Source organism: Arachis ipaensis, chromosome B6 (assembly GCF_059453495.1).
Source record: "Arachis ipaensis isolate K30076 ecotype BB chromosome B6, ASM5945349v1, whole genome shotgun sequence".
NCBI classification, from domain to species: Eukaryota; Viridiplantae; Streptophyta; class Magnoliopsida; order Fabales; family Fabaceae; genus Arachis; species Arachis ipaensis.
This window is the reverse complement of record NC_142441.1, coordinates 81820024-81828971: the sequence shown is the minus strand read 5'-3', so window position 1 is coordinate 81828971 and position 8948 is coordinate 81820024. Positions and strand designations below refer to the sequence as shown.

Below are 8948 nucleotides of genomic sequence, written 5' to 3'. Positions count from 1 at the left end.
GTGATTTCAGGCTTGTAAGGCAAATATTGGATTGAATGAATGAAGAAAAAGCATGTAAAATTGGAGAATTCATGAAGAAATGGAGTTTGGAGCTTTTTAGCAAGTGTGCGTACGCACAACTATGCGTGCGTACGCACAGGTGAAAGTTCGTGCAAGTGTGCATACGCATAACCCTCTGTGCGTACGCACAAGTGGAAAAATCAGCAAATGTGCGTACGCACAAGTCCCAGCCCAAGACCTCATTAAATGCAAAACACTAGCAGCAATTTTTGGGCCTCTAGAACCCAATCCAACTCATTTCTGAAGCTATTTCAAACAGAATTCAAGAGGAAACAAGGGGGAAACAATTAGGGTAGCTTAGTATCATGTTGTAGGTCATTTCTAGAGAGAGAAGCTCCCCATTCTCTCTAGAAATTAGGGTTTCTTAGTTTATTTTCTCTTCAATTCCTCTCTTTAAATTCTTGTTTTAATGTAGTTTTATTTACTTTTCCTTGTTCAATGGCCTTAATTCTCTTAGCTTTTCTTGTTAATTTTTCCTTTATGTCACTTTTTATTTTATGAACTCTCTTGTTAACTTTAATTTTCATTTAATGCAATTTGATATTTCTTTGTTTATTGTTATTCAATTGAGTTGTTATTATTGTTATCTTGCATTTGGTAGCTTTAGATTTTATTTTTATTGCAATTTAATATGTTTTTATTTTTATGCACACCAAGTGTTTGATAAAATTTTTGACTTAGTTTTAATGTAGCTTTTTCCCACTCTTGGCTTGGAATTGAGGACTTAGGTGACCTTGAGTCATTGATGTCCATTCTTGATTGATATATTAGGGTAGTTAGTTGATTTGGTTTCTATTGACGCTAATCTTTTACTAAGTTAATTACTGAGTTGACTAGGACTTATAGATTGTGATCAATTATGCCTATTTGACTTATCCTCAATGTTAGGGTTGACTAAGTAGGATTAACTCTTCATAATCAACATATGTTTGTGGTCAATGGGTAAAATAGGTAACCTTAACTCTCAACCCTTGCCAAGAGTTTCCTTTTGCCATTTAGTTCCCATTTTTGTTGCTTTAATTGTTTTACATCTAATTCCTTGCATGCATCTTTATTTTATTGCTATTTACATTACTTGCCTCTTGCAATCTCAACCTCCATTTCCTCATACCCAATAATTACACACTTAATTACAATTCCTATGGAGAACAACCCGGGATTTAAAACTCCCAATTATTTGATTTGAATTGTGACATCTCTTGATTTAAACTTTGATATTGGTCAACAGTTGGGTTTAGACTATACTTACAATGGAGAAATTCTATTTTTGGGAAATTCCTAATTCACTTTTGGCCATCATTAAGTTTTTGGCGCCGTTGCCGGGGACTTGCAATAGTGTTACATTATTGGCTATTGTTAATATGTAAATATGTGAATAGTTTGTTTTTGATTCGTTCCTTTTTTTTTGCATGTAAATATGTTTCTTCGTTGTTAACTTGCCTTAATAGATTTTTGTTTTAAAATGTATATTTGAATAGTTAGTAATTTTGTTTTCAATGGCTTTTTCTTTACTTGAATTGCATGTTTAAAATTTTCAATTAGTTTTTGGATGGTTGAAATAGTTTTGTTGAATTTTTGTTTGTGCATATTACAAATGCTTTGAATAGTCCAATGATTTTAATGTGAAAAATAAAATTTTGGATAATTTTAAAGTTTAACGTAAATAGTTGCGTATTTTGGTTATTTTTTTGTTTATATGCATTTTGCATTTTTGGGTGAAATTCTATTTTTTTTTTTTTTAAATCGCCCTTTGTGCGTACGCACACTTTCATACCACCCTTCTGTCCAGAGCACGCACACACCTTAGTGCGTGTGCATACTTCTTCTCAAGAGTGCCTGTCAGGCGTACGTGTGACGTTCCATTTTCAGCATATCATGCGTACGCCAGCTAGACGCATACGTGTCGCTTTCAATTTTTCACTAGTTCCGCTTACGCACTTTTCTGTACGTACGCACCCCACAATTCAACCCCTTCTGCTGGAAGCTCCTTCACAGCTACGTAAGTCCGCATTCTCCTGAACACCGACACAGGACACGACACGACACGGGACACGCTGACACACGAATTTTAAAATTTTATAAGACACGGGAACACACATATATATATATAAAATATAAAGTATTTTTTATATAAATCATAATAGTTTGAATACTAAAATATAAATTAATTTTTTAATTATTTTTAATATCTTATTTTAATTATATCAAGTATTTAAAATATTTTTTGTTTTAATAAATAATAAATATATACTATATCTAAATTTATTTCAAAAATATATGTTAAGAATAAGATTGGACACGCTGACACGTGATGATATTTAAGTGTGTGTAAGCAATAAAAATTTTTTTATTTTTTTATTAAGACACAATTTAAACAAAGTAGACGCGTGTCAAACGTATCCAAAATGTATTCCACATTCGAACACCCGGCTTCCGTGCCCCGAAAGCAGCCCTATCACCTTCTCGCTTCTCTTTTGTTCTTCTCTCAGCCATCATCTTCTTCCGTTTCAACTTCACCCAACGTCCACCATCATTACCACCACAGCGCCTCACCGTCCACCCACTTTCCCCCTCTTCGTCCCTTTCCTCTCTTCTTCCTCTCTCTTGCCCCTTCCCTTCCCCATTCCCGGTTCTCTTCTCCTCTGCCACCCAACCGCCGCGGCACCCAACCTTCGCCGCTGCGTCCTTACCCCGCGACCCTCTACCCTCTTCTCCCCCACGCGTCTCTTCTCAGCGTCGAACCACCGCTCGGGCCAGTGCCGCCGTCGAAGCTCTTCCCCTCTCTCTATCTCACTCGCAGAACCACCGAACCGAAGCCCAGGACCACAGCGCCGCCAGCAACCCTGATCGCAGCTGCCGCTGCCCTGCTTCCACCGCGCCTCCCTTCCCCCTGTCCGAACCCTAGCGCCGCCCAGGTCCGCTGAACCTTCGCGAACCACCCTCTCCACACACGAGCCTCTCCCCCCAGTTTCTCTTCACTGCCTGGGACACCCAGAACAGGGCAGAGCCCCTATTTCCGTATCACTGCAACCCACAGTAGCCAGCATTGCTGCCGCACCACCTTCGCTGCCGCTTCTGCTCCAGCCGCCCATTTCACACCACCTCCATCCTCCCTTTCCTTCCTTGATCCAATTTTCTGCTTCCCAGGTCTCAATTATTTCTCTTCTGTTTAGTCTATTTAGTTTTGTTAATTCATTTTGTTTAGTTAGTTTAGTTAGATTAGCTTAGTTTAGTTAAACTAGGTCGTTAGAGAATCTGAGTTGGATAGTGGATTTAGGTTTGTTTTGAATAATGCTGCTGTTTGGAAATGTTGCTGTTTCATTGATTTGCCCAGTGCTAAATTTGCTTGTCTGGTTCTGCTGCAGCCCTGTTTCTTGCTGCTGTGCTTTTGTTCATGGTTGTTTGGAGTGAACCAGTTGCTAAATATTGTTAATGCTTGCTTGTGCAGTGATAATTTTTGCTCAATGTATGAATTTAAGTTGTTATTGCTGCTGAGTTCTTGTTTCAATGTGACCTTCATTGTTGGATTCAGTTGGGTGTAATTGTTTTAAATTCATATTGCTTGCTTGTAATTGGTTATTGAATTCAACAAATAGAATACTGCCCGAATCCATTACTTTTGTTCATTGTGCTGTTTTGGTGCTATATTTGAAGCCATTATTTTGATTCATTGTTCAAACAAAGCATGCTGCTTGTTGCTTAATTGGTTATGGCTTAATTGTGCATTGCTCTTTGCTGCTGTATGTTGGCTTATTTGTTTATTTCATATGAATTCACATGTGATTTTTGTGTGTTTAGTGTTAATACATTCATATGAAACTTGGTTTGATTGATTGAAATTGGAAAATAGGCCAATTTACTGATGAAATGCTGCAGGATTTTTCCTAACCTTGTTTCATTAAATGACATTGTTTTATTTGGTGCAACAACACTCTATTTGACGGATTTCTGCATCAAAAAGAATCTTGTTTGCTAAACGGTTTTGGAAAATTTCTCAAGAACTTCATTACGAGTTTTGGTCAACTCTTTAATTTCTTTGCTTGTTTTAAATTGTGTTCTTCTTAAGCATTGAATAAGCCTTAATTGAGTTTTAAATTGACCATAAACTTGGATTTCATTTAAAATTAGAGCCTCCTTTGCATGCTCTCACAAGGCTGAAGATTTCTTTTTACCCATGTGGCTAATTTGATTCATTTTTATTCATACCTGACTTACCTTAAGTCACATAGGGCATAAACTTTTCAACTCTTGTCTCAACCTTGTGACCTTCATGCCTCATTAGAATTTGGTGTTTGAATGTTGCTTGGTTAACTTGTTTCTCAATGTTTTTAACTTTGTCAACGCCAAATCCTTTCAATTTATGCCAATTACTTGTGATTGATACCTATTTGATTATGTGCTCTACACATACATGTGCATTACTTGTTTTGTCATTTTGAATTGTTGAGAAGTTGAACATGAACTTGTTTGTTTTGGAAATTGTTGAAATTTTCAGAATTAAGGTAGCGTTTGTTTTGAGGTACTGAGACAGAGACTGAGAGACTGAGATTCAGTATTGTGTTTGTTAGTTCAGAGACTGGTACTAAAATTTCTGTCTCTGTCTCTAAAATTTCAGTATTTCAGTACCTCCAAAAAGTAGGGACACAGGGGACTGAAATTTTTAGAGATGGAGACTGAAACTTTAATAACATTTTATACCTAAAATAGTTTCATTTCAATTAATTAATTCCAATTTTACCCTTTGTGCAAATTAAATTAGAGTTTCATTCTTGTTTCAATTCCTGTCTCCCATTTTGCACCAAACAGAATACTGAGATTTATTTCAATCCCTGTCTCTTAGTCTCTGTCTCTCAGTCTCAGTCTTTCCGTCTCTGTCTCTCCACCAAACGCTACCTAAGGGACGTTTTTGCTATACACATAACTTTTGCTTTTCTTTTTTTGTTTTCAACTAACTCTTTTTTTCTCTTTCCATGACTTTTAACCTTTGTTTTCTTTTTCAACTAACTTTTTCTTTTCCTTCATATAACTTTTGACTTTTCTTTTTCAACTAACTTTTTCTTCTTCTTAACTTAACTCTTCACTATCTTTTCTTTCTTTTCTTTTTTCAACTAACTATTTTCTTTTTACTCACATAACTTTTAACTTTCTTTTTCTTTTCAACAAACACTAACTTTTTAACTGTTTTCTTTTCTTCACCTAACTTTTGACTTTTCTTTTCCTTTTCAACTAACTTTCCTTTTAACTTTCTAACTATTTTCTTTTTCTCTGTGCATAGCAACAACGCTTTTTTCTTCTCTTTATTTTGATAAACAAGCAAGTTAGTTATCTTGGATTGATTGGAAGTTGCTTCTGTTTACTTTTAAGTTGAATCTCATGCATGCTTCCATTCAAATTTTTATTATCTGTTCACTTCATATATATGCTGTTTTGTGGCTTAGTTCTTTCCTTCTCAGCACCACCATCGTTTTTTGCAGCCACTCCATCGCCTAACCCACCAGCTGAAAGTGGAGGTGACACAGTGACGACTCTTTCCACAGTGACGACTCTTTCCACTCCGCCTGATCGTGAGCACCGAGGATGGTGCTACATCTTAAGTGTGGGGAGGTTGTCTAACTTCAGCAGCGCATTTTGGGTGAAATTTTTCATTTCCGAACACTCTTAGTTTAGTTTTATTATTGTGCATTTTAGTTTCTTTGTATATATTTCATCTTTTTGAAAACCTTTTTACTTATTTTAGTACTTTTTACTTAGTTCACTGCATCTTTTAATTTTGCTTGTACATAGCCTAGTATTATATTGTAGTTATGCATGTTTTTAGATTTCTTTTATAGCTTTTAGTTATAATTGTGATTTGGATGATGTGATGATTGCACCTGGTTTGATGTTCTATACACTTGCTATTTTGGTTTGATTAAAATTTGGAATTAAACTTAGGATTTTTGACCTTTTCTATCCAATCACATTATATATACATGTATAGAATAAATGTTAATCAATTTAATAAAATTTCCAAGAAGCTTACTTTTTATATAGGGCATTGACATTCAAATTGAATTGAGTTGAAATTTTTTGAAACTTGCATGATTTATATATTGTGAAATATGGTTTTTGAGTTAAAGAACATACAACTTGTGAGTTTTTGAGCCTTATTGTGTGGTAACATTATTTGACCACTTATTTCATTCTTGTGTTTTCTTCTCTATGATTGTAACATTTGGTTTGTTTAATTCTATATATCCATTATTTAATGTATATTTATGCATTTATGTGATTGATGCCTTTATTTCAAATAGCTCACTTACCCAAATAATCTACTCTTTTATCTTCCTTTGTTAACCAACTTTGAGCCTATTTTAATTCCCTTTTGTTCTTTATATTATCACATCACTACTTTTAAGCGAAAAACAATTAATTGTCCTATTTGAATCTTTGGTTAGCTTGGGATAGTGAGTGTGTGTGTCAACTAAGTGTGGGGAAGATTTGGAAACCTTGGGTTGATGAAAATGTTTTATGCTTATTGAGAAATATTAGGAAATTTGGGTACATGCTCATGTAATACTATAAAAACCATATGCATTAATGTTTTGGTATATATATTATGTTCTTGAAAAAAAAAAGAAAAGAAAAGAAAAAGAAATAATGAAAAGGCGACAAAATTACTCCAATGTGAAATTTAATAAAAGTCAATGCATATGTGATTGAAGTAAATTTGATGCATGAGTGTGTGTATATGTAAAAGTGAGATTATGGGTAGCTAAGCTTGATATTAGAAGTTTATAGGTTGTGTATGTGTTAGGTGATAACTTAGGTTAATCAAAGATTCAAATGCAAGCACACTTGGCCATATATATATCCTTATCCTTACCCTTATCCCCATTACCACCTTGAAAAGACCTCATGATTTTTGCATATGTACATCAAATACTTGTTGATTGGTTAGATGAAGAACAAACTTTAGAAAGCATGATTAGAGGAGAATTGAGTGGATTGACCCTAAACACTTGAGCGACTAGAGTGCATATATATATCCGGTGAGGGTTCAATTACTCAACTCCATATTTCCCCCTATGATCATGATTATCGTGCAAGTTTGTTAAACTCTTTTATATGACTCAATTTAATTGTGAATATGATTTTGTTATAATTGCTTTAGCCCTTGATTGTGTATAAATGTTTTCTTGGAAATTGATTTACTTGGACTAATTAAATACATATAGATAGCCAGATAGTATAAGGTATAATAGTTACATACATATAGGTAGACTGCATATAGATAGTTACATTGAATAATTATTGATTCCCTTTTTTGTCTTTCTTTGGTATAGCATGAGGACATGCTATTAAGTGTGGGGATGTGATGAATCCACATTTCATGATATTTATTTGTTCTAATTTGGTGGATTTCATTGACTTTTCTTGCATTTATCCATTGAAATAGCATAGTTTCATGATTTCTTCTTAAATTGTGCTTGAAAGTAAAAACATGTTTTTCAAGCCTTTTAACTGCAAAATTTTATTCACTTTAATCCCATTTGATGCCTTGATGTGTTTGCTAAGTGATTTCAGGTTTCCAAGGCAAGTATGGGTTGAAGAAATGAGAAAAGAGCATGCAAAAGAGGAAAAACCATGGAGAAATGGAGTTTGGAAGTTTCAGCATCCGTGCGTACGCACAGTGATGCTGCATACACACAAGTGGGAGCTAATGGCGACGCGTACGTGTGACCCACGCGTACGCGTGAGAGTGAATTTCGCCAAGTGACGCGTACGCATGACCCTTGTCACGTGAGCTAATTAATTGCAATTCGCTGGGGGCGAATTCTGGGCCTCCAAAATCCAGTCCAACTCATTTTTGAAGCTATTTCAAGCCAAAATGAAGAAGGATAAAGGGGGAAGCAATTAGGTTTAGGTTTTTACATGTTTTAGCTTAGTTTTCTAGAGAGAGAAGCTCCCCCTTCTCTCTAGAATTTAGGGTTTCTAGCGCAATTTCTTTTTTAATTTCAGTCTTTAATTCTTATTTTAGTATAGTTTCATTTATGTTTTCACGATCTCTTGTTTTGATCTTCTTTATTTCTTTTGTTATTTTCTCAATTTTGTCACTTTTAATTTTTGAACACTTGTTATTTTGATCTCATTAATGCAATTTTGATGTTTTATATTTCTTTAATGCTTATTTGAGTTGCTATTATTATTGTCTTGCATTGGTAGTGTAGATTTTATTTTTTTAATACAATTTATGATATTTTTCTTTTATGCATGCTAGGTGTTTGATAAAATGTCTCTTCTAATTTTTGTATAGTTTTTCACCCTCTTGGTTAGGAATTGGGTAATTAGGTGAACTTGAGTTATGGATGTCCATTATACATTGTGTTAGGATTGTTAGTTGGTTTGGTTTCTATTGACGCTAGTCTTTCACTAAGTTAATTAGTGAGTTGACTAGGACTTATGGATTGAGATCAATTATGCCCTTTTGACTTATCCTCGATGTTATGATAGACTAATTGGGACTAATTCTACGCAATTACCATGTTTGTGGTCCATGACTAGGATAGGAATTCTCAATTTCCCAATCCTTGCCAAGAGTCCTTTTTGCCACTTGAATTCTATTGTTGATTTACTTGCTTTAAGTTTTAATTCCTTGCATGCTTATTTACTTTCTTGCCTTTTGATTTTCTTGTCTCTTGCTATCACAATCCCCAATCCCTCTTAACCAATAACTAAGCATTTCATTGCAATTCTAAAGCGCCAATGGCACTTCGGGGTCAAATACATCAGGAATTCTCATTTATTATTGCATCCCCTGTGATTCTGGAAAAAGAGCTTTGGCTTTCTTTCCTCTTGAACAGAAAAGCAGACTCGAACTACTTGTCCTGCTAGATCGTCTCGAGGAT

The 8948-nt window shown here is 34.8% G+C and overlaps 1 long non-coding RNA gene across 1 annotated transcript; it reads left to right on the top strand.

The window, feature by feature from the left end:
* Positions 1-2458: 2458 nt before the first annotated feature.
* On the top strand, positions 2459-8215 carry LOC110263356 (uncharacterized). Its single transcript, XR_002348839.2, has 2 exons — positions 2459-3207; positions 5535-8215. It is a non-coding gene; the product is annotated as an uncharacterized LOC110263356 (long non-coding RNA).
* Positions 8216-8948: the final 733 nt, after the last annotated feature.